The sequence below is a fragment of the Piliocolobus tephrosceles genome, chromosome 7 (genome assembly GCF_002776525.5).
Source record: "Piliocolobus tephrosceles isolate RC106 chromosome 7, ASM277652v3, whole genome shotgun sequence".
Taxonomy (NCBI): domain Eukaryota; kingdom Metazoa; phylum Chordata; class Mammalia; order Primates; family Cercopithecidae; genus Piliocolobus; species Piliocolobus tephrosceles.
In genome coordinates, this window is record NC_045440.1 from 64,485,982 (window position 1) to 64,511,718 (window position 25,737).

The following is a 25,737-nucleotide window of genomic DNA, read 5'->3' on the forward strand; positions in this document are numbered from 1 at the left end:
CTGTAAGCATTCACTACAGGTTGGCTTTTGTTATTAATTGACCTCTCTCTTTCATTGGGTGGAAACTATGTTGAATATTCCTGGGTAGGGGAAAGTGTAGATTGTCCTGCCCCATAATCTCCACCATATAGGTATGTTTTTAAATAACATCACTGCTGCACTGGCTTGGGAAATCAGCATTTTAAAAGGCTCTCCTCTATACAGGATGAGGCTGCACATTCACGGGGCCGCTCATTGTCTCTCAAAGCAAAGAAATGCAATGATCTATTCTTCTCTTGGCTAGAACTTCTGTACAAACAACTCAGAAATTAATGGTAGGATTACCCAGAAAGCACAGTAGAATCACCATCTCTTTGCCCCATTTATCCACAAGCACAGCTCCAACTGTAATTTGTGTCCTTTATCTTTAATGCCTGGGCACTGGTAGAATGAATGCCCTTTGTACAGGCAACACACCTGGGAGATGCTGCTGTAGGCTTCCTAATGAAAGCAAGGCATAGAACAAAAGGAAGGAGATGAGGTCTTCACAGGAACACCAGAAAAGCACTGGCTGCACTTGTGATGATAATGCCGTGAAGGCTGCTCATACCTGAACATACCTTTTAACAATCTGCTCTAACACACACATTTCCTACTTTAAACCTCGTTTGATCAGTGGGACAATACGTTAACAGTAACCTTGCAAGAGGACAGACTAACTCAGTGATATAATAGCCTGTGCAGCAATTTATAGTTTAGGTATTGGTGTAAGTCAGGCTGAAAGTGGTTTATTGTCCTTGGAAACTTTGTCTAGTGACCTGGTATAATGAAGATTTGTGCAGTCTGGTTTTTGCAATTTAAAAATTGTTCTCATATTTTATCTGCAGATAAGTTGCAAATAAAAATCTATTCACTTGCAAGATTTTTGCAACTTATCCCAAACCTATATATAGTGCTACATATGTGTCAGTGACCACTATTATTTTATTTATAGGTTTATAAATATTTACAAACAATTTGTGTGGGATTGCATTTAAAAATTTCATTTAAATTTTCATTTTTAAGTTGTAGATTTAGCCTCCTTATCCACAAAAATAGGCCTGTGAACCAAGCAAATTTGTATAATAGCTTAAAGGAATGATTTTGCTGAACAAGTACATAGTTTTCCCCTTAAGTTGGTATAGAGCCATATATAATATATACAAAATAGTGTATATGTTTCTTATATGTGAATTCAGATACTGTATGGCGTCTGCTCTGAGATCTAACTCTATGGGAAGATTAAATGATGAAGGCCAAGAAATCAGACCCAGGTATGTTAGAAAAAAAAGGAGGGAATTTCTATCATTATATAATTTATTCATTCAATTCTATGTAATCTTGTATATATTTACATATTATATAGGATTATGAATACCAAATCATTTTTCAGAATTACTCACACTTTTTACCCTTCTAGCCTCTAAATGAGGCATTTCTTAAGGCTTTTCTTACTTGTTTTCTTAAAATTCTGCTTCACTTATACATGTATTTTTCATTTACACATGAATGTTTTACAGTTTCTATCTTGAGCTTCAGTTCTGCACCTCCAACTGCTTCTTAAACAATCCATGCACAACACATCCAGCAAAATCAATACTATTTTAGCTCCTCCTATGGTCCAAGTGCTCTGTGAGGTCCTGCAAGGATACAGTGAGGGAAGAGGCTTGACTTTTATCTTCCCTGGCTCTCTAGTAATCACATGTAAATAGCTTTAATAAAGCATGGTATAATCAACCGCTGAGTTAAACTAAGTATTCTAGGATTAGGAAGAGAGAGAACTTGACCTTCATTAAGGGGGTTTGAGAAATATTGTGGTACCAGTAGGGTCAGATTTTGACAGATACAAGAAAGAAGGGAGAAAACCGCCATGAGGAGGGACTTCCAGAAAGGAATGAAGCTGAAAACAAACCCTGTTCAAAGAACAATGAGAACATTAAGAACTGCAGCTGTGAGGATTCTTGGGTGAGATGAGGCAAGTATGGGGCACTGTAGGTGGAGTAGCAGGCGAAGAGGTATGAAAGGCAAGTCAGGCCTCTCTACCACAGGGCCTTTGACGGCTGTGCTGAATAGTCTGAGCTTCCTCTGGAAAGCAGTGGGAAGGCATGAAAGGTTAAGGAGGCATGTATGTCTTAGAAAGATGCCTCTGAGGACAGAGCGGTACTTCGCTGGAGACAGATTAGGAGTGAAGAGACTGAGATAGGTCATGGATGTGACCTTTGAAAGCATCCCAGAGTCCAAGGGACTTGAGTTTGAACACCAACTCTAGCACTTTCTAATTGTGTAAACATGGGAGATCATTCACCTCTTTGAGGGTCATCTTTCATTCTGTAATGTGGACCTAAGAGAATAGTTGTAAGTTTTAAATGACAATGTGTATAAAGTAGGCATCGCAGTGCCTGGCACATACTTAGTAAGCACTCCCAAATTTTAGCTAATAGTATTATTATGATTATTGTCTATAATTTTAGACAGACTCAGTTAAGTATAGGACGTATTTATTCATTCAGCCTTCTATTCACTCAACAAATTATTCAGCATCTGCTTTGGTCAGTCAGTTGCCTTTTAGGTATTGGAGATAAAATTATGAACAAAAAGTTCCTGACTTGTTGGAGTTTATGTTCTATTGAAGGGAGACAAACAACAAACAGATCAACATGTAAATAAACAGTGTGGTAGGTGGTAAGTACTATGGATAGGTACAATGCATCATATTCCTGGTTTTCCTGGAAAAGTCTGAGTTTATATGTCACCTATAGTAATTATTAATAGTGCCTCCTTTCACTGCATAAATGTCTCGTTGGATAATAAATTATATGGTCACTCCAGATACAGAGAATAAATGAGCAGGGCAAAAAAGAGGGAGAATCCTGGCACAGGTCTAGGGTGGGGATTACCATTTTATTATGGGTGGGGATTACCATTTTATTATGGTTTGTTAGGGGTTTCACTACTAAAGTGTCTTTTCAGCAATGATTTGAAGGAAGGAAGTGAACCATGCACATATCTGAGAAAAGAAATTTCCAGGCAAATGCAAAGGCTCTGAGGTAAGAGCATATTTGGCATAAACAAGGATTAGTAAGAAAGCTGTCATGCCTGGAGACAGTGAATGAGGTGAAGAATAACAGGATATGAAATTAGAGAGGTCCAATCACTTCTGTCCTTGAGGGCTGCCAGAAATAACGGTAAATAAGGACTTCGACTTTTCTCTGAATGAGTTGGAAGGCAGTGAAAAATTTCAGCAGAAGGGTAATATAAGCCAACACATTAAAATTTTTTCAGCTGTATTGAGGTATGATTGAAAAAGGAAAATTGTATAGATCTAAGGTGTACAATGCTATGTAAGTATTCATTGTGAACAGATTACCTCAATCATGCTAATTAACTGTATTACTTTTAATAATATTTGAAATAATGTTTGAAATCAACACTGTTACCAAACTGTACAGTCAATCCCCGGAATTTATTTTTAACTGAAAGTTTGTATACTTTCACAAACATCTCCTCATTCTCCCCACCCATAACCTTTGGTAATCAACATTCTATCTATTACTGATTTTAACGTTTTTAGATTCCACGTAAGTGATGTCATACAGTATTTGTCTTTCTGTGTCTGGCTTATTTCACTTAGCATAAGGTCCTCCAGGTTCATCTATGTTATAGAAAATGGCAAGGCTACCCTCTTTTTTAAGACTGAATAATATCACGTTGCATATGTGTGTATACATATACACACGCTGCATTTTCTTATCCATTCATTCATCAGTGGGCACCTGGGTTATTTCCATTTCTTGACTATTGTGAATAATGCTGCAATGAACTTGAAAATTTAGATCTCTCTTTGACATAAATTTTTTGAATTTTTTTCCAGCTTTATTAAGTTATAATTGACAAATATTATAGATATTCAAGGTACACAATATGATGATAATATATATATACTTCTATGTATATACACTCATTGCGAAATGATGATCACAAACCCATTAATTAATATACTCATCACCACACATAGTTAATGAGCTAGTGATTTAATTTCCTTTGGATATATACCCAGAAGTGGGATTGCTGGATCATATGATAATTCTGTTTCTAATTTTTTGAGGAAGCTCCATACTGCTTTTTGTAATAGCTGTACCAATTTACATTTCTACAAACAGTGTGCAAGAGTTCCTGTTTTCTGCATCCTCTGCAACACTGTTATCTTTTCACTTTTTTGATGGTATCCATCCTAACAGGTGTAAAATGATATTTTAATGTGGTTTTGATTTGCACTTCTCTGATGATTATTGATGTTGAGCACTTTTTCATATACTTGCTTTCCATTTGTATGTCTTTATTGGGAAAATATACAGGTCCTTTGCCTTCTTTGTTATTGTTGTTGTTGTTGTTGTTATTGAGTTTCTTCTGTATTTTCAATAGCAAGCCCTTTATGCCATATAAATATATGGTTTACAAATAATCTCTCATTATGGAGGTTGTCTTTTCATTTTGTTAATTATTTCCTCTGCGGTGCAGAAACATTTAAATTTAATGTAGTTCCACTTGTTTATTTTTGATTTTGTTCTTGTGCTTTTGGTGTCATAACCAAAAAAACTCATTGCCCTGACCAATGTTAAGGAGCTTTTACCCTATGTTTTCTTCTACGAATACATGGTTTCAGGCCTCATGTTTAAGTCTCCGGTAGTTCTTTATGGCAATGCAAGAATGGACTAATACACCTGGATACTGATCTCATCTGGTGAAAGACTGTGGGTAATCAAAGCATTTCTGTGGGGTGGTTGCAAGGCATGCCTGTGATGAGACAGGTTGTTGGTAGTGAGTGAGGGTAGCATTGTTCTTTCTCAAGATTGCTTTAGCTGTCTTTTTGATCTTGTGGTTCCATGTAAATTTTATGGTTCCATACAATTTTTAAGATTACTTTTTTTGTTTCTGTAAATAAATGTCACTGAAATTTTAATAGAGATTGCATTCAATCTGTAAATTGCTTTGGGTAGCGTGGACATTTTAACAATATTAGTTGTTCCAGTCCATGAACATAGGACATCTTTCCATTTATTTGTGTCTACTTCAAATTCTTTCATCAATGTTTTACAGTTTTCAGTGTACAGATTTTTCATCTCCTTTGTTAAATTTACTCTTTGTTACTTTATTCTTTCTGACACTATTGTAAATGGGACTTTTTATAGAATAATATGTTTCTGGTATTTATTAGATATAGAAACACAACTGATTTTTGTATGTTGATTTTATTTCCTGCAACTTTACTGAAGGTACTTAGTAGTTATAAGAGTTTTTTAATGGGTGTTTAGGGTTTTCAATATGTAAGATAGTGCTATCTGCATACAGAGAAAATTTTGTTTCCTCCTTTTCTATGTGGATGGCTTTCATTCTTTTTTCTTGTCTATTTGCTTTGACTAGAACTTCCATTATTATGTTGAATAGAAGTGGTGAGTGGGCATCCTGTTTTGTTTCTGATCATAGAGGAAAAACTTTCAGTCTTTCACCATTGAGTATGATATTAGCTGTGAGTTTGTCACATATGGCCTTTATTATGTTGAATTTTGCTTATTCTATACCTAATATGTTACGAGTTTTTTTATCATAAAAGATATTGAATTTGTCAAATGCTTTTTCTACATCTATTGAGATGAGTGTATGTTTTTTATCTTTCATTCTAATAGTATTGCGTATCACACTTATGGATTTGCATGTGTTAAATCATCCTTTCATTGCAGGAATAAATCCAACATGCTCATAGGCTATGATTCTTTTAATGTGCTCTTGAATTTGATTTGCTAGTATTTTTTTGAGGATTTTTTCATCTATATTCAACAGGGATATTGGCCAATACATTTATCTTCTTTTAGTGTGATTTTCTGGCTTTAGTATCAAGGTATTGGTGACTTCTTAAAGTAATTTTGAAAAGGTTCCCTCCTCTTCAATTCATGGGAAGAGTTTGAAAAGCATTTATGCTATTCAAAGCATTCAAGAATCCTATTCATTCTTCTTTAACTATTTGGTAGAATTCAACAGCAAAGTAATCTGTCCCTGGGCTTTTCTTCATTGACAGATATTTAATTACTGATTCAATTTCCTTACTTATTATTAATTTGCTCAGATTTCCTATTTCTTCATAATTCAGTCTTGGTAGGTTATATGTTTCTAGAAATTTATCCATTTTTTTTCTAGGTTGTCCAATTTGTTTGCACATTAATTGTCCTTAGTATCTTATGATTCTCTGCATTTCCGTGGTATCAGTTGTAATGCCTCTTCCTTCATGTCTGATCTTTTGAGTCTTCCCTCTTTACTCAGTTTTTGCTAGACATTTGTCAGCTTTCCTTTTCAAAGACACAAACTCTTAGATTCATTGAGCTTTTCTATCATTTTCCTCATCTCTATTTTATTTATTTCTACATGGTTCTTTGTTATTTTCTGTCTGCTCACTTTGGGTCTAGCTTGTTCTTTTTATCTACTTCTTTGAGGTATAAATTAAGTTGCTTATTTGATATTTGTCTTTTTTTTCTTCATGTATTCATTGATTGCTATAACCTTTCCTTTTCCTTTTAGAAATGCTTTTGCTGTATGTTATGTATGTTATGAGGTTCTTTTTTTTTTTTTTTGAGATGGAATCTCACTCTGTCACCCAGGCCGGAGTGCAGTGGCACCGTCTCGGCTCACTGCAAGTTCTGCCTCCTGGGTTCACGCCATTTTCCTGCCTCAGCCTCTCGAGTAGCTGGGACTACAGGCGTCCGCCACCTCACCCAGCTAATTTTTTGTATTTTTAATAGAGACTGGGTTTCACCGTGTTAGCCAGGATGGACTCGATCTCCTGACCTTGTGATTTGCCCACCTCGGCCTCCCAAAGTGCTGGAATTACAGGCATGAACCACCGTGCCTGGCCATGAGTTTTGTTATGTTGTGTTTCCATCTTCATTTGTCTTAAGATATTTTTAAATTTGCCTTTGATTTACTATTCGACCCACTGGTTGCACAGGAACATGTTCCTTTCTATTTATTTGTTAATTTTTCATGTTACTGATTTCGTATCATTGTGGTAAGAAAATATATTTGATATGATTTCAATCTTAAGTTTATTAAGACTTATTTTGTGGCCCAACATATTATATTCTGGAGAATGTTTCTTATGTGCTTTAGAAAAATGTGTATTCTTCTGCTGATGGATAGAATATTCCGTATAGGTCTTTTGGTCCATTTTCTCTAAAGTGTAGTTCAAGTCCAAAGTTTTCTTATTTATTTTGTATTTGGATTACCTATCCATTGTTGAAGGCAGGGTGCTGAAATGCCCTACTATTATGTTTTGCTGTTAATTTCTTCCTTCAGATATCTTAATACTTCCTTTATATAACTAGGTGTTCCAATGTTGAGGGCATATATATTTACAAATGTTAGATCCTTTTCATAAGTTGACCCCTTTATAATGACTTTCTTTATCTCTTGACAGCTTTAGAATTAAAGGCTATTTTTTTTTTTTTTTTTTTCTGATGGAAGTATAATTACCCCTGCTCTCAACTGGTTTCTACTTGCATGGAATATCTTTTCCAATCCCTTCACTTTCAGTCTGTGTGTGTCCTTAAAGCTAAAGTAAGTCTCTCATAGGAAGCATAGAGTTGGATCTTGGTTTTCTATCCATTCTACTACTCTCTGTCTCTTGACTGGAGAATTTAGTTCATTTATATTTAAAGTAATTATTGATAGGTAATGACTTATTATTACATTTTGTTAATTGTTTTCTGTTTTAGAGTTCCTTTCTTCCCCTCTTGCTACTTTCCTTTGTGATTTGATTATTTTCTATAGTGGAATGCTTTGATTCCTTTCCCTTAATCTTTGAGGTATCTACTGTAGGATTTTGCTTTGTGGTTACCGTGGGACTTACATAAAACATCTTATAGACATAACAGTCAAATTTAAACTGATAGCAACTTAGCTTCAATTGCATACAAAAATTACATTTTTACTTCTTCTCTACTCCACATTTTAGTTTTTACTGTCATAATTCATTTTAATTGTGCATCCATTAACAATTTATTTAGTTATGGTTATTTTCAATACTTTTAAACTTTATAAGAGTTAAAAGTGATTTAAATACCACTATTACAGTATTAAAATGTTCCACATTTGACTAAATACCATATCACTGAATTTTATGCCTTCATGTATTTTCATGTTACTAATTTGCATCTTTTCACTTTAGCTTGAAGAACTTGAATTTCTTGTAAGGCAATTCTAGTGGTGACAAACTTCCTCAGCTTTTGTTTGTCTTAGAAAATTTTTCTCTCTCCTTCATTTCTGAAGAACAGCTGTGCTGAATAAAGTATTCTTAGTTGGCAAATTTTTCTTTCAGCAGTTTGAATATGTCATCCTACCTTCTCTTGGCCTGCAAGGTCTCTGCTGACAAATCTGCTAATAGTCTAATGAAGCTTCTCTTCTGTGTGAAAAGTCTTTCTCCTGCTGCTTTCAAAATTCTCTATCTTTGATTTTTGATAATTTGATTACATTATGTCTAAATAAAGTTTTCTTTGCATTGAATCTGTCTGGCAGTCTTATAGCATCATATATTTGGATATCCATATATCTCCCAAGGTTGGGAAGTTTGAAGCCATTTTTTATTTAATTAAACTTTCTGTCCCTCTCTTTATGTATTCTCCTCTGGAACCTCCATACTCCTTATTGTGTTTCCCTCCATGATGTCCTATAAATTCTATAAGTTTTCTTTATTCCTTTTCATTATTTTTTCTCCTCCAACTGAATAATTTCAAATAATCTACCTTTGAGTTCATACATTGCATTCTCCTTGATGAAGCCTGAAACTTCTTATTGCATTTTTCATTTCATCATGTTTTCTTCAGCTCTAGAATTTCTGTTTTGTTTAAATGATTTCTATCTTTGTTTAACTTCTAATTTTGTTCATGTATTATTTTTCTGATTTTGTTCAATTGTCTATTTTGTTCTCTTGTACCTCACTGAACTTCCTTGAAACAATTATTTTGAATTATTTGTCAAGCAATTCATAGATCTCTATTTCTGTGGGGTCAGTTACTGAAAAATTATTGTTTTCCTTTGATGGTGTCGTGGAAACGTGTTTCCTTGATTTTTATTGTTTTTTGAAGTCTGACGTTGCTATCGTTAGATTTGCAGAAGCAATAATCTTCAATTTTCCCTGACTGATTTGGAGAAAGAACTACCTTCACCTGTTAGCCACACTAGAGATTCTGAGGCCCTCTCAGACCTTTTCTATGGATATACCAACTCCACACTTCTTGTTTCCTCTTGAAGGAGAACTCTTTAGATTCTCTCAATCCTACAAGGCCTAGGGGATGATCAGTTTCTTGTTTGTTTTCCCTGGTGGGATGGAGTCAGGGGTGACCTGACATGCTTAAGTTTGTGTGCCTTCTTCTAATTCTGTGGAGTTGAGCTTGATGACCACAGGTGCTTGTGAGCCACCTGCAAATGATCACACTTGATGTCTTGGGGGCACATGAAGGGAGCTAGCCATATAGGAGAGATGGAAGGGGAGATATATGGAGCTTTGGAGTCATCTGTGTGTCAGTTGATAGGAGAGTCTGTAGGTGAGGAATTTCAAGCCCCTTGCAGAGAGTCTTCTTTCTTGAGTCTGTCAAGCATTTAGTAGGATACACAGACCTTTGTTGAGTTTTGAGACCTAACTGCTGTGAGCCCTTGCCTCTGTTTTCTGCTCTCAGCTTCTCCTAGCCATTCAGCTGTGTTAACACCCTTAGTACTATTGGTAGGGCCCGAAAGAGATAGGCTTCTTTGGCAGCATCTTGCATGGCTGGGGAAGGTAGGACTCACTACACTCACTTTCCCGTGTGGAAGGACTCATGGGCCAAGGATTGGGGGTCTTTCTTGGCATTGAACTATGTCCCCTTGGGGTGGGGCAATGAGTAAAGTGAAACTGTTTTTCTTATCCACTTCAATATGTGTGTGTTTTTATTTTTTTGCTCCAGTGGTGTGTGAGTACTTCTCCACTGGAATTCTGCCTATCAATATAAGTGCACTGTGGGGAGATGATGGTAGAAAATGATTCCACCATTTTCTGATGTCAAACTTGAACTATTATATTTTAAAAATATCACCTTGTACTACACAGGATAGCAAGGCTGGAAGTGGAGAGATGATTGAAGACTGTAATAAGGGAAGAAAGAAATGATGGAGGCAGGGTGATAGCAGTGGACAGGGTTAAATTATGCATATATTTTGAGAGTAAAACTGACAGAATTTGCTATGAATTGAAGGTGGAGTGGGAAACAAGAGTGTTTTTAAGAATGACTCCAAAATCTTGCGCCTGAGCAACCAGAAAAAGGGAGTTGCCATTTAGAGATTTGGCAAAGATGGTGAAAGGGACAACTTTGGTGATGTGGGTGGAAGAAAATTGAGAGCTTAATTTTATTAGCTCTCTTTCTATTAGAGATCCAGTAGGAGGTATCGAATAGACAGTTGGATAAAGGAGTTTGTTGTTCAGGGAAGAAGTCCAGGATGGAGATATAAACTTCAGAATCTTCAAAATGTAAGTGAAATGTGAAATTGGAAACCACAAGACTAGAAGGAATCATCTATGAAGTGATTAAAGCCGGAGAAGAGAAGAGATCTAAGGACTGAGCCTGAGTATGTCAACATTCAGATGCTGAGGTGATAGAAAAGGCGTGCCTATGCAGTAAAATGAGAACCACAAAAGTGGCATCCCAGCAGTCCAGGGAAGGGTAAATTTCAAGTAGGAGGGGTGATAAGCTGTGTCAAATGCGGCTGACAGGGCAAGTAACAAAACTGAGTTCAGTGTTGACACTCCTAGGAATTGTTCTGGTGTTGTTAAATGAGTACCAACTGCATCATAAATCCTGGCAGCAATATAATATAAGTTACATAGTATTTCATTTCCACATTCTGTTCTCATTTCCTATCCATCAACCTAAAACAAGCAATAAGTGGCATTGGGCAGGTTCTTTTAAGCAGGTATCTCATTTTAGACACCAGGAAAATAACTGCTTACTTTCTTCTAAAGAGCTCCAGGAATGAACTCTTCAAACTCTCCACCAGCCATTTTTGTGTTTTATCAACCTGAAGTTGAATACATTTTTCTTTATGTTTAACTGAATTCTATCTTTAGGCCCATTTCTTCCTGTCAGGCCCTCTGACAATATGGAGAGCAACCAATCACCATCACCTTCATAAAAATGCCCTCTGTGTACTTGAAACTAGTAATCAGATCACCTCTTAACCTGCTCTTCTGTGGAATAAACAATACTGCTGCCTTTCATCTTCACTTAAAGGCCCTACTTTTACCGTCTTCATGCGTATGAAGATAGCTTCTATGGGTCTTCTTGCCCCTGAGTCCTACAGACGTAACTTTTTATAATATTTATAATTTGCAACCATATATGAGTGCACGTTTATGTGGTCTGTGTGTGTGTATCTGTGTATTGTGCGTTTCTGTGTGTGTGTGTTTGTGCGTGTGTGTCTGTGTGTGTGTGTGTGCTGACAGAGAGCAAGAGCACCTGACTCACAATTTAGCTCAAAGAAAATCACTTTACCTCTGGTGGCTGCTTGCCAGCCAGCATGGTCATTCAGCTGCTTTCATTTATTAGCAAGATTTCATATTTCAGTATATCTGTGTGCCCTTGAAATGTCTGAAGCATTTGTCTTGCTTCTAAAATAGATAATAAGCGGGATCTTTATCCAAGGAGCTTGGCTTCCTATCACTGCTATTCACTTTTGTCCTACCTCTAAAATATCCTATATCCATCCTTCAAGTTTGAATTTTTGGGCCACTGGAAATAATGACAAGTAAGCAGAAAAGCAACCTCAGAAGGAAAGGATTCAAGATCATAGAGTGCAGATGGCAGGTGCTTCAGTAATCAAATGGTCCTTAGAAGGAATATTGCAGCCTTATGGCTGAACAGGGGTCCCTAATGCACCAAGCATTTGTTGATTGTAGAGGATATTTTAGTTGGCTGAAATTTTACACACTTTACATCTTGTGACATTCATAATACCTCATGCATTTAATTCCATTTTAGCCACTCACCTTGGCTAAAGAACTAATACGTTAATCAGCATCTAAGGTTTATAAACTGCTTGGGTTTTTTTATATGTAAAATGGAGTATTCTGTAACCGTGAGCTGGAAATGCACTTTGATATACATTAAAACAAAAGAAGCATGGGTGCAGCACACCAACATGGCACATGTATACATATGTAATGAACCTGCACATTGTGCATGTATACCCTAGAACTTAAAGTATAATTAAAAAGTTTAAAAAAAACAACAAAAGAAGCTGTGTACAATGGGATGCTTTATTTGTGTGAATATCCACAGTGGAGAGGAAACCAAGGCACTTTACTAAGAAGATTTACAATTGCTTGGTTGCATCCAGATTCCCTAATTGTATCTGAGTCTGCAATCACTGATGTGCTGATCCAATTCAATATTCTGAAGCCTTGATTTTCTCAAAGGTTAAAGCTAAAAATAAAAGCAACACTGCTTTGTATTGATCCTGAGTTTATAATAATATCTTTGGCATTGGGGGGGGGATCATTGCTTATCCTGACGACCACAGCTTGCTTTTAGTCTTAGCTACTGATGCTATTAAATGGGCAGGTGAAATGTTTTCTGGAATGTTCTCTCTTTGAAGTGTTTCACACTGTCTTAAACCCACAAATATGAGAGGGAGAAAATCCAGCTCCTCTATGCTATCTCATCCTTGCTGATTGCAGAGATCTCTGAAGAGTAGGGAGGCATAAATAAAATTTATCACTGGAGAAGTCTTCCAAAAGACTAGAAAGGTGAAAGAAAGTGTCTTTCTCTAGTAGATGGTATTTTTCATAGGGTAGGGTGAGGCTTCCAGGTCTTAAAATAACCACATTTATCCTTTGTGGAGCTTGGAGGTGGAAAACAGCAAAGCATGCAGTGGTGCACAAATGTGCACTGAAATTTTTAAAATGTTCACTGACCTTTTGGGAGCCTTCATGCTGTTTAAGAATCTACTGACCTACCGGCAATTACTGCACGTAAATGCCTAGCTTCTGCTGGGAATTCAACTTTCAGCTTTTGCTTGCTGCTTTTCTCTTTTCCTCCTTTCTCCAAGCAACCATGTTCTGTAGCAAGACCCCGACTGCCTCAGACCACAGGGAAAGCATGGGGCCAGCCTCTCTGTCTGGGCTGGCTCTATACTGCTGTTTGCTTGCAAACATTCAGTTATTAGGAAATACGGAGTCAGCTCCACTCCTGCTCCACTTAATTTTCTTCACCCCATGCAGTGGATTTGTCTCTTCTGCTGCTCCAGCTGTTCCTGCTTTCCCCAAGGTGGCAGAGTATGCCCCAGCTGCAATCTGTGCTTCCTACCAACTTCCTTAGATGCCTACTTGACCTCAGCTGCCTGGCCTAGATTTTTCATTTCCTGAGACTTCCACACCAATATTAAAAACTTAATGATGGCTGCTGCAGCAAGAGCTGATAACAATGTTAATGGAGAGTGGCATGGTATTTACTCAAGTCAGACCTGGGTTCAAATTCTGCCTCTGTTACTGTTATCTTAGGCGAGTCGCATAACTTTTCTGAGCTATGTTTTCTTCAGCTGTAAAGCAAAGATATTGTTAGTTTGCTATAAGGATGAAAAAAATACCACATAAAACTTCCAGCATATTGTAGTCCTTTCCTAACATCAGTGTTCGCCTCTGCTTCTCTTTCTGAAACTATACTCTGTTTTCTGTGGTCAGTATGCAAGCGTACAAGATAAATAGCAATCCTACCACATGGGGCTTATAGAGTGTAAGGGGATGTGAGACCTAAGTATGAGAAAAGGTAAAACCTACTCCAAGATTTAAACAAAATTTGAAGACTAACTGTGGGTGATAAGCCAGAAGGCAGGAGACAATTGTATTTATGTGAAAAGCAATGTGTTATAGGAATTGAGTATGAAATGATGAAAAAATAATAGAAATGATGCAGTTTGAATTCAGTCTTCAAGATGAGCAGAGTTTTAATAGAATGAAGAAAGAAGGACCTCCTGCACAGAATGAACACTGAAATAACACAGTGGAGTCATGAAAGTGCAGGAGTGTGAGGAACATGGAGGCCGTAGTTGTGGCTAGAGCAGAGGGTTTATTCTGCAGCAGTAGGAGAGAAGCTGACAAGAGAGGTTGGGACTGGAAGTCTTTGCCAGAGTTATCAAATAAAAATTCAGATGCTCAGTTAAATGTAAATTTCAGATGAACAACAAATAATATTTTAGTCTATGTTCCCAAATGCTGCATGGGTCACACTTACACTAAATAAAGTTGTCTTTTATCTGAAATTCAAATTTATCTGGCATTTTATCTGACCTTATATACCAAGCCAAGGATTATGTCCTTGACCTTGAGTCACCGAGAATTTTAAAGAGAGGAGTAAACTGAAGAATAAACTTGAGTCAACTTGGCGAAATACCAGAATGGCTGGGAGAGAGAGTTTAGAGGCAGGAAGGTTGGCTCTGCTGTATTCTACCCTCATTTAAACCCTTGGTCTCACACATGTAGAGATAGAATTCTCCCGATAGCTTACTAGACAAAGATATATTTGTTCTTTCCATGACTTAGAGAATTATGGAATGTAAGGATGCTGAATAAAAGCTTAGTGCCTACATGGTTGTGCTTCTAATGAACATTAATCCAGGCACCTAGGACTATTGACACAACCCATAAAGAGCTGGCATCAGGAACCCACCATCTATCATCAGTGGAGGGGGAACACCTACAGCTCTTTGCAGAATTCTTTCATCAGTGAATCTTAGTGAGGGGCATGGTTCCTGCAATATTATTGCTTTGTTTTAATTTAGAGTTCACAAAGATAAGGAAGAGTTTAAATAGTAATGTTCTTAAACAAACTTAGATAACACTGGGACATGCCTTTTATTCATTTTTAGAGATTTATCTGGCTGCCAATTAAAGTTAGGTTTTCATATTGAATGCCTTTTTACTCTCTTAACAGAAGAAAAAAATCTTTTTTTCTATATAAAGGAATCTCTAAGGTTATGTTTTTAGCACAACTTTCAGAAGAGTTTTTTTCTCTCCTTTTATCTAATTTTATCAAATTTATCAAATTGCATCTAATTTGCTGAAATTCAGCCTGTTGAAAACTCAGTATTATATATCTTGTTGATGGTTTTGATTATTTCATCAAGTGATTTTATTAAACATTTTCACTGAAAGAGAAGAGACCTAGGCAATTATTACAATTCTGAAATTGATTTTAGAAAATACTGGAATGGATGAAAATAGTTTTTCTTTTTCCATTAATAAAATAAGTTAAAATGAATATTTGTAGAATTCTGTTAATAATATAGCTAGTCCAAGTGCTCACATTTGTTGTCTGGTGCAAAGACAGGTAGAAATTAATATCAGATGCTCTGACACTATAATCAGCTGAGCTCTTATTCTTAAAACATTTTAATGAGAACACTAGTTGCATATACCTGGCAACAATCTTTTTTTGGAAGCACAGGTAACTCATTTTGGTTGATAAGCATGCTTTAGTTTTGAGAATCAGGAGTGTGGAGTGGTGGCAAGCAAATTATTTCTACTATGCGTTGCTTTCTGACACATAAACATGTAAATATGTAACACCAAAGAGACATTCTTTTACTACTTAATCTTCTAAAGGTGATATTGTTTTATGTAATGAGGACATTCAAGTGCAAAGACGATAGAAAGTTATCTCCATTTGATTCTTATGCTAAAAGTCAACCAAAGAAACCCAATCAGTAAAATACCCTATGCAGAACATCCAGAGACTCATTCTAGAGGACTAATCTAGAAGGTCCACCAGTTCAGAATGCAAGACCTAGATCGCCAATGACTTCCAAGTCTGTTAAGATTCTGAGGGAAGTCGAACTGCTCCAGTAGCCTACATATGCGGAATACTGGTCAGGGCTGTGCTGCTCTCATCACCAAGGGGACAGCAGGGGTAAATCTCATCCGGGCCATGCACGTTTTCCAGTCTTTGTGCTCTGAGCCCAGGAACTTGAGATTAAGTGGTCAGAATCAGCTGATGGATATGTTTATGTACTAATCACTTGAGTTAATTTGGGTTGAAGCTTTTGATCTTTGGTTGGAATTGTGAGTACCATTCTCTGTATAGCCAAAATCCTTAGCTTGCAGCTACTGAAGAAAATACTTAAGGATCATGAAAATGAATTCAAATTTAGGGAAATTACCTTCTTTCAAAATTTGATGCAAAATTCAATAGTTTCATCTCGGAATTACTGTTAAAATGTCTTTCACTCTTTTGACCTTCTTTACCCCTAGTTCATTGTCTCAAACACCTTGGATTGGCTTTGCCCATATTCACCAGTGGCAAATCTTCCTTCAACATTTATCCAGTGACCTTTTCTCCTTCCCTTTTCGGAATGAGATAATATACATAAATGCCTGTAGCAAATAAACACAAGACTTACTCCAGTATAGATTCCCATGAAGCTAAGGCAAAAAGAAAGCACAGAAGCAGAAGTAGCAATATTTTGGTTTTTTGAACTTATTCCCAAATTCTGTTCTCATTTTGACTTGTGGGCTGTTGCTTATTTCATCACTGCCTAAGTTTTGTTTCCCCGGCTTACATTTCCTCTTTTGGTCCCTCAAAATATGCATTATATAAACTCTCAGCTAGGTTTATTGAAGACTAGGTATGCTGGGATAAGTACTAAAGAAAAGCTTTAGTTTGGTTTAGAAGAAGATCAGCATTTCCTTTCATGTAGAGAAGGTTTCTAAGGCCTACTTTCTGATATCTTCTTACATAATATGGAATAATTTCGTCTTTTTAAAAATAGACCTGATGCCCTTTGCCTGGGGCTAGCAAAAAGCCTTTTTGGAGGTGAATTAGTTCTACTTTTAAAATATACATCATATAAGCTAAGAATCTTTGGGAGAAGACAAGCTGGCATGCACATACTTTTTTCTTTTCCTGTTTTTTGGACGGATGACCCATCAAAACTTGCCAAAAATATGATTGAAATATGCAGTTTCATCCGATGGAGAAGTCTGTAAATCGTTGGGTAATCTTTTAGAGTTTTCCAAATCTGGCAGTCTGCTACATGAACCGAGAGAGAACATTCATGAAGAAAATGTATTCTTCACTACTTACTCAATGTGAATGAAGATGCTTCTTTACCCAGCCAAGAACTCAGCTATATTATGCATACAAGTAATAGCCACTAGCATGTAGAACAACACTGATTTTTATCAAAGACGAAGTTAAACACATCATGCTTGCGTTTGTGGAGGTAGTGCTATGTTGGGGTCAGTGAAGATAGTTCTCTGAGGAGATGAGGCCGAAGCTTAGGGTAGGCAGCCATAAGGATGGTGGGAAGTGTTAAGAACCCTGGCACTGGTGAGACCAAATAGGAGTCTGGATACTTTGAAGAAAACTGCAGGAGACCTAGAGGGATGTTTACAACATATGGGAAGAAGGAGCTGTCCAAGAAAGGTGACTCCCTGGTATGCCAACAGTCTTCCTTCTCAATTTGATATTAAAAATGTGTTAAAACAGCTTCATAATTTTTGCAAATAACTCTTAAAAGTTCAGAAATCTTTCTTTTTTAGATTACTTAGCTTTTAAATACAAGAAAATATTGCTGTTGCAAATGAATATATAAATATTTTAACACTTTGAAAACTCCTAGAACCCATTTAAATGATTACTTGTCAAATGAGTATATTTCTTGTCTCTAGATCACTCTTACAGGTTAAAGCAAAAGATGCCTGTATGAATTCCATTCTGTGAAAACAGCATCCAGTGTTTTACTGATTGACGGATGCAGTGCAATAAAATTTGCCAGTTTAATGCCATTCTTTGAACTAATGCACGGATTGGAGGGAGTTTCTGGAGCAATGGTATCATGTGCTTATATATTTTATTATTTTGGCATGAAATTGTTTCTGCTGTGTTGGGAAGCCACATGTAACCTTGTGTCCTTTGCTTTCTAAAATAAAAAAAAGTTAGCATTGCAAGCATTTTCTGTGCTACACATAAAAACAATACAATGCAATCTGAAATCCTTCCAACAGAGGGCTCTATGGGTTTGATTTAGATCAAGAAAGAAAGTGAGAGAAAACTGCTTGGGTTTAGGTTGCTATAGTAAATTCTGTATTATACTTAAAAATAGAACTGATAAAAATGGAGTCAGTTGAGTTGAACTGGAAGAATCATCCAAAGATGAAATGTAAGATCTACTCTTACAAGACAGAATTTCATAATTCTTTGAATTGATGTTCTTTTCGAAAGACAAAATATATTTTACCATCTATAAATAAGAAAGTAGGCAAATGAGAGATAATCCATGCTTTAAAGTACTATTAATATTACCTCATTCAGTTACATTTAAAAGGAAAAAAGGAGCTACTGCATTCATTCTCTTCTTGGAGACATTTTATCTTTGCTGTTGGCAAATAATTTAGTGTTGGTATAAGCAGATGTATTATGTATATAAAATGCATTGTAAATATTTAATACACAAAATATATGTTTGCATACGTGCACAATGCAAAATGTTACTAAAATATTTTACAAAAGAAGTGATACTACTTAAAAGGTAAAGCACAAAAGCATAAGAAAAGCTAAAGTGCAATCTATTTTGTTACCTATGCCTGCCACGAAGCTGACTTTTTCAAAATGTTAGGCCTAGCTTTTTAATTCTATTTTCAGATTGTAAAGGCTTACAATATATACATTCAAGTAAAATAAATAATAAACAAAAGCAATGAATTGTTTTTGGACTCTAGATCTTTGTCTTCTGATTTTAAGAAATGCTTTATTATATCTGATCTTTTTCAGTGTTCTTTGAAATGCATGGACTCAAAGCATTCAATAAGCAGACAGCTTTTTAAATTTTTAACCCATCTTACTATGTCTACTGGAAAATGTTTATTTCATTTGGTGTAGAGATGCTTTAATGGCACAACTAATATTCTATTTAAATAAATGCTTTTGAAGTTTGGACATATTTTCTAAAATATATTTACCTAAAATTCCAAAATTATCCTTTTAAAATACCCTGTAACTGTCATTTAGAAACACTAGCATCTTAATAAATGCCTGTATTTACAACCAGAATGTTTGCTTATAGATCTTCTTGCATACAAATGAAGATTATAATTTATTATTCTGGATAAACCATTAGTATATAAATATGTAATGTATATATTGATAATACATATTACTAGTAAATGTACTTTGTGTATATGTTTATATTCAAGTACATTATATATATATATATATTTATTTATCTAGTACTATAGTAATTCATTTGGTATTTATAATCCATATTTTCCAATAAATATATAGTTAATTTTGATATAGTGACTTTCACCTCCTAAAATTTTGCTTTTTCAAATATGATTCTTCAGTCTGACAATGTTAATCAACAAATTTATTATTCATTTTGAATAGGATGTTTCTAACATAGAAATCATCTACTATGATCTGTTGTTAAACAGATAAAATTTGGTTTGATAGTCTATAAAATCATTTTCAACGATTTTTTTTTTTTAATTTGGAAAACACTGAACACAGACAGGATACTTTAAACACAATTGCAGCCTAGGTGTTCATATGGAGTGTGGTTAGCAGTTCTTATATATTTCCATTTGTCTTTTGTTTTCTTTTTTAATGAATTATGAAAGAGAGATCTCTAATAAGATCCAAAGAAGATTCAAAGCAAAACATTTACAGTTCTATCAGTTATTTTTAAACATACATAAAGGTTGTTTTTTGACATAGTTTTACTGAGTAAAAATGTTTTTCTAATTTTCTTTTCATTTTGTTTAAACTATCTGGAGCATGAATTATGACTTTTGATGGATTTTCTAATAAAGATTCAGTAGCAGCAAACAACTTTGGCTTCATAGGGCTGCTATTTTCATATTGTAAGATTTTACATGTATTTCTGGAATGCTTGTAAATTCTTCCAGAATATTTTCCTCTTTACAAGTAAAGAGAATTATTTTATTTGATTTGTTTTTAACTCATCAACGATGAACCTAAAAACATAGCAATGTGCCTTTTGGCCAGGAACTGAAAATGCAGAGGAGAGAATGCATATGAAACACATCTAGACAGTATCTTTTGCTAAACTGATTGTCCCTTTTTTTTTGTCATGGGGTCCAGATATTGTCATAACTTTATGCAGGTGGAGGTTAACTTCATCAATATTGTAATTTTTTAATTTAAGAGATGATTACATTAAAAGCCATGTTAAATGCTGAGTAAGGATAATGTAGACACATTTTGGACTCAATTTTGATTAAAAGTAACAATTATCTATATCAAAGCCCACGATTATATAATATCAAGAACATGTATCTGTAGCTAATTTTAAAAAAAAAAAAAACAGTCATAAGTACTACACCCCATCAAATTTACGCCGAGGCACAAATCAGCATTATTTACATCTTCAGTATTGCTTTTAGGGTTATATGAAAAAAATAAGAAAAAAAACCAATAATATTTCCTAAAATCAGCACACAAAGGTAATGGTTTGCTTTGTGCACCTGCCAGTTTGGGTTGCTATTAAAGACACCCTGGAAATTCTCCTGTCTTTGTGCAATATTTTATGCTTTTCTTTTCTTCAGGGCAGATTGGTTCTGCCTGCACTTTATTCCTGAACCCACGTTCATTCAAAATGGATTGCCATACTTAAATGCTCTATCTAGTGCTGCTGCTGCCGCGGCTGCTGCTGACTAATAATGCCCCTCCCCCACTCCAGCTCCCACCCCATCATACTCGGGTGATCTCTCCTGTCTCTCTTTCTCTCTTTCTCTCTCTCTCTCTCAGGCACCGGTGGCCCTATTGTCAACAAAGAATGCATAATGGTGAAGTACTCAGCAGTAATTTTGGTGATGTTTTCCCTTGCCTGTTTTGAAAGTATTTCTGAAGAGTATAAATAAATGTGCCCTAAACTCTCCCCCTTTCTCTAGGCTGATATTTGGAGCTAAGCTCTCATTAGAAGGGCGCCTCAGAACTGCAGTGGCTGGAATGCTTTCAGGGAATAAATGTATGTCTCAATGGCTCCCTCTCTTTTTAGTAATATTTGCACCATATAGATTTAATAACGGGGTGGTTGAAAACATTTTGATGATGGGGCAGTTTCTCTGATCTGCCTGGGAAAGCATCTGATTTGCTCATGTACCAATTAATTATTAAAGCAACTGAAAATACAAGCTACTGTGCTTCCCTCCTGCAAAAGGGTGATGTGTGCGTGTGTGTGTGTGTGTGTGACATGTCTGTGCTCTTGGGCTCATGTTTATACATGTCTGTGTATTACTTAGAAGGGAAGCTTGGTCAGAAATTTCTTCATTTTGACCTTTAAAGTCACTGGGAGATTTTGTGTGTGTGTGTCTGATAGAGTAATATTTCTATGGAATAGGAGGACAATCATTTTTCTTTTCTCTTTTAATTTTTTCTTTCTCCACACCATCTAAATGGGCCGCAGCCAAACATCACTTTTAATTTTAACTTCTATTTCTGGCCTGTATTTTATTAGCACCTTTTCTGTTTTTCAGTCTACTCACTGATATGGCACCAGATCTGTTGTAAGCAAACAATATGGTTTTGTTTCATGTTCCAATAAACATTATTCTCCTGTGTGGTGTATCTCCTATATTTTGTACCTTAACCGATTTGGTTAGGTTTGGGGAGACTATTCCATGATATATAGACCTAGGTTCATCCTTTTTCAGATTCTGGGGCTCACTAAAGTTTTAAGGTAAAGAGATAGCAGATTTTTGGATTATTGTAAAATTTGTTGCTTTGTATTGTGACAATAGTGTTCATATGCCTGACATCCTCATAATAATATTAAGCTCTATTTTTTAGTGTGATGTACTTTATACATTTGTATAAATGTCACAGCCTGTAATCACTTCCTTTGTCATCGACGATTAATCTAAAAAAATCGAATAATTCACTGCCCCTTGCCATTTACATATCGTCTGCTGCCATCTGCTCTTCTCAGCAGCAGTAAATGATGGGTAATTAACTCAGTGCCTTTGTCTTTCCCTTGCTGAATGTCTGACACATATAGATTTTTCTCTGTGTGTCTGTTTGTGTGCGTGTGTGTATGTGCATGTAAGAGGAAGAGGGAGGGAATGAGAGAGGAAAGAGCAAAAAAGAATGAATGATGTTGCAAATATGGAAGTCAGCACAAGCTAATTTCAGGAGAAAAAGCCAAAGATACTGAATCAGAGAAGGAACCATATCTCAGGATCTTATGTCTTCTCAAGCCAAAAGAAAGAACTGCTGGAACAATGGCTGCCTTGCACAAGCGAGAAGCGCTTTTCTAAAACCTTAGAGGTCAAGGTCACGATGCAAAATCAAGTGAAGTTCCATAAGTTATTCCTATCTACCAGCATCAAATACAGATCATGTAAATGAGACCAAGTGTAGGGTACCCAAAACCCACATAAACGTTCTAATTAACTTCTGAACTGGTAACCAGAATCTCTGTTTTAGGAAATGGTTATAGAAAGAAAGTCTCAGTGGGTCTTGAGTTTTGATAAATTTTTTTAAAATACGAAGTATAAAAGACAACTTACAAGAGCTTGTCAAACTGGGAAGTATGTAGAAATTCTTATTTTAAAGTAAAACAATATCACCATCTTGGACTTCCCCAAACTTCATATTAAATTATCATTTCCTCCTGGTGCCACCCAAGAGTGCATTAGAAAGGAATCCCACACTATTTTGAATACTTTATATAAAATATTACTCTAATAATTCTTATCTAAGACATATATCTCATTACATAAAAAATTAATTGAAAGGTGGCTAATTCTGGTAACATTAAAATAAAAATAATTCAAAGGTAAAATTCTAAGGAAGATAAGAACCTGACTTGATCAAACATGATTTTTATGGTATGTAAAGTTAGACCATATAGGCCAAGGACCAGAAATCCACCGTAATTTTTTTCACATGGAATCACTAAAGCTCACTTTAAATCAAGATAATAGTTTTTGCTGTTGGTACCTTAAGCATGCTAAATCCAGTTCTTGTTTTCAAGGAGTTTACCATTTATATTTGTATATAAAGACATACATATGTAATATTTATTCAATCAACCAAAGGAATACAATATAGGGATTTAAGATCGTGATCTTATATTCTTTAAGATTTTTGTCACTCTGTGTTCTCAAGATTTGAGTGCTCTTTGAACTTATTACTGACAGAGGAAGATCAACATCAAATCCAGAGAAATTCTTGCAGCCCTTTTCGTTGTGTGTAAGGCTTTCTATGTGATACCGTTATCATGAATTCTGGCGCCGTATCTCTACATTTCTGTATGCCCAATGGTTATGAAGACATTCTCCTATTTTTCCATCATGAATGTCATGAAGGCTGAAAAACATTTACCTTTTGGCTTAATTGCAGTATTTGTGGTTAATTTTTCTTCAGCATCTATCACCACAAGACATCTGAAGGTTAAACAATTTGCCTATTATCATAAAATAACTGGACGCCACTGAAAGACCATTTAATTGCTAAATTATATTTTCTACATCAGTTTAAAATAACTTGCAGAGATGACTGAGTATATACATTATGTGATGAAATGACTAAAAGTCAATTCCTAAGTCACTGAAATAAAGAAAGGAACATTATAAATGTAAAAACATAGAATTCATCTCTCAGGGCTGTGTTAACTGTGTGAAGTACACGTACTTTATAAAACTATTTAAATTTCATAAACTTTTTATGACTTGCAGGTAGATTTGTCAGCATCTAATTGAGTAAGAGATTCTTGAAAGCTTTCATTGCAATCGTTAATTCAGCATCATTGTTCTCTCAGGCTGTTACGTGACCCAACAGGCTGGGGGAACAATATTGCTGAATATAATTGGCATATGTCAGCAAAATATAATTAGTAACAAGCCTCTCTCTGAAATGCTCTTTTTGTTGATTAAAAAAAGTTGAAGATTTCCTCTTGGATTAAATTATAGCTTGGATTTCTCTCTCATTTAATTTTGGTAGATCTTAAAAAACAAGGTGAATTAATTTAAATCTTGATTCAAGGAATATATATTGATTTCCTGTGTCGTGCTAACACTGCGAAGGGATTTCTTTCCTTCAATGGGTTGTTAGTTTAGTTCTGGGTATGAGAACATTTTGTATAAGAAATACGGAGCAGTGTATTATCAAGGGCTATCCTGAATACACAGGCTAAATTAATCCTCCCCGCCCCAATGAGTTTTGAAATAGCTTCAGTGACCACCCATTTCTGAGAGTTGTGAAAAAGCTGCCACAAAATCAGACTCTCAGCTTGCAGCTTCCTGTTTGGGAGTTACTGACACCAAAGACACTGAAATGCACATGGTCTTTGAATTGTTTATCGCAGCACCTTCTATACGCTTAACTTCAGGGCTATTATGGCTAATATTGGTAATAGAGAAAAATACGTTACAATTGTCTTCCAACTAACAGTATAAGAAAGAAGATAGATATCTTTCACTACAGGCAATTGTAGGAAAAAATGATACTGTGATATACAACATTTTAAATGAAAACAGAGTATATACCAAATTGCTTTTGAGTGTGGTGGGATGAGGAAAAGAACTTTGGAAAATTTCTTCACAACCTAAGGTTGGAATGAAACATTATTTTAATGAAAGAAAAAAAAATTACATTTAGAAATGTAATCCACCTAAGAATGTTGTGACTTTGCAGTTATAGTCAAGTCTGAGTGAATGGTCCCATCTGACCCAGGTCACAGCTTCAGGGGCATGGCCCTGGAGGAATAAGAAAGGTGAAGAAACAGATGCCTCGCCATCCATGTTGACCAAAACCCACACTGGCAACCCATGGGGTGCTACATATTAAAGACAGGTCTCAGTCACATCTTCATTGCCAAGTTATTTCTCTCACATTATTAACCTAACCCAGCCTCACACCTTGAACTTCTTCCTCACTCATGCTCTCACTCTGGGTCTGAGGTTCCTGGACATTATTCCCGCCTCCTAAGCAGCCTGTTTCTAATATTCCTGGCTTATCAGTCCTCACTTACTTTTTTTTTGTTCCAGGTCCTGTGTTTCTGGTAGGTTCTCCTCCACTCATTTCTCCTACGCATGAACCACAATTGTCCAGCATTTGCATTATATATCTCATGTACCATCATCACCATTTACTGCACAGGAATCATTTTCAACATGGAACAGCTCTGCATACAAAATGAATTTCAAAAGGCAAGGAGATGGAGTGGGAAATCTATATACAAACACATAATTTATTTCAAGTTTTATGAGGAACTGTAGTTTACTCAAACTTTTGATCATTTTAGGTTTATGCAATGAAATACAACCTGCTTAGTAGAATTAGTTGAGTTTGGATAAAGCTCTATTAAGTCATAAAAATAATCACGCTTATTCAAAGGAGACAGAGGTAAAGGCCACCAACAAATTCTGCTTTTTCAATGATACTTACCCATAAGAAATAAAATAGAGGCCAAATAAGCTCGTCACAAATAGGCAGGCTGTCACAGAGAGGTGTGATGTAGCAGCAAGTTCTAGATAGATCAAGTGATAGTGAAATGCAAGCTACAGAAAAAATTGGTAAGTGCCAATGAAACTTCTGAAACACGTGAATCAAAGGGGTGAATATCTGAAATTAGCAAATAATTATCCGCTTTATTAAAAGATTTTCAGCAGTTTCAATTAAAAAATAG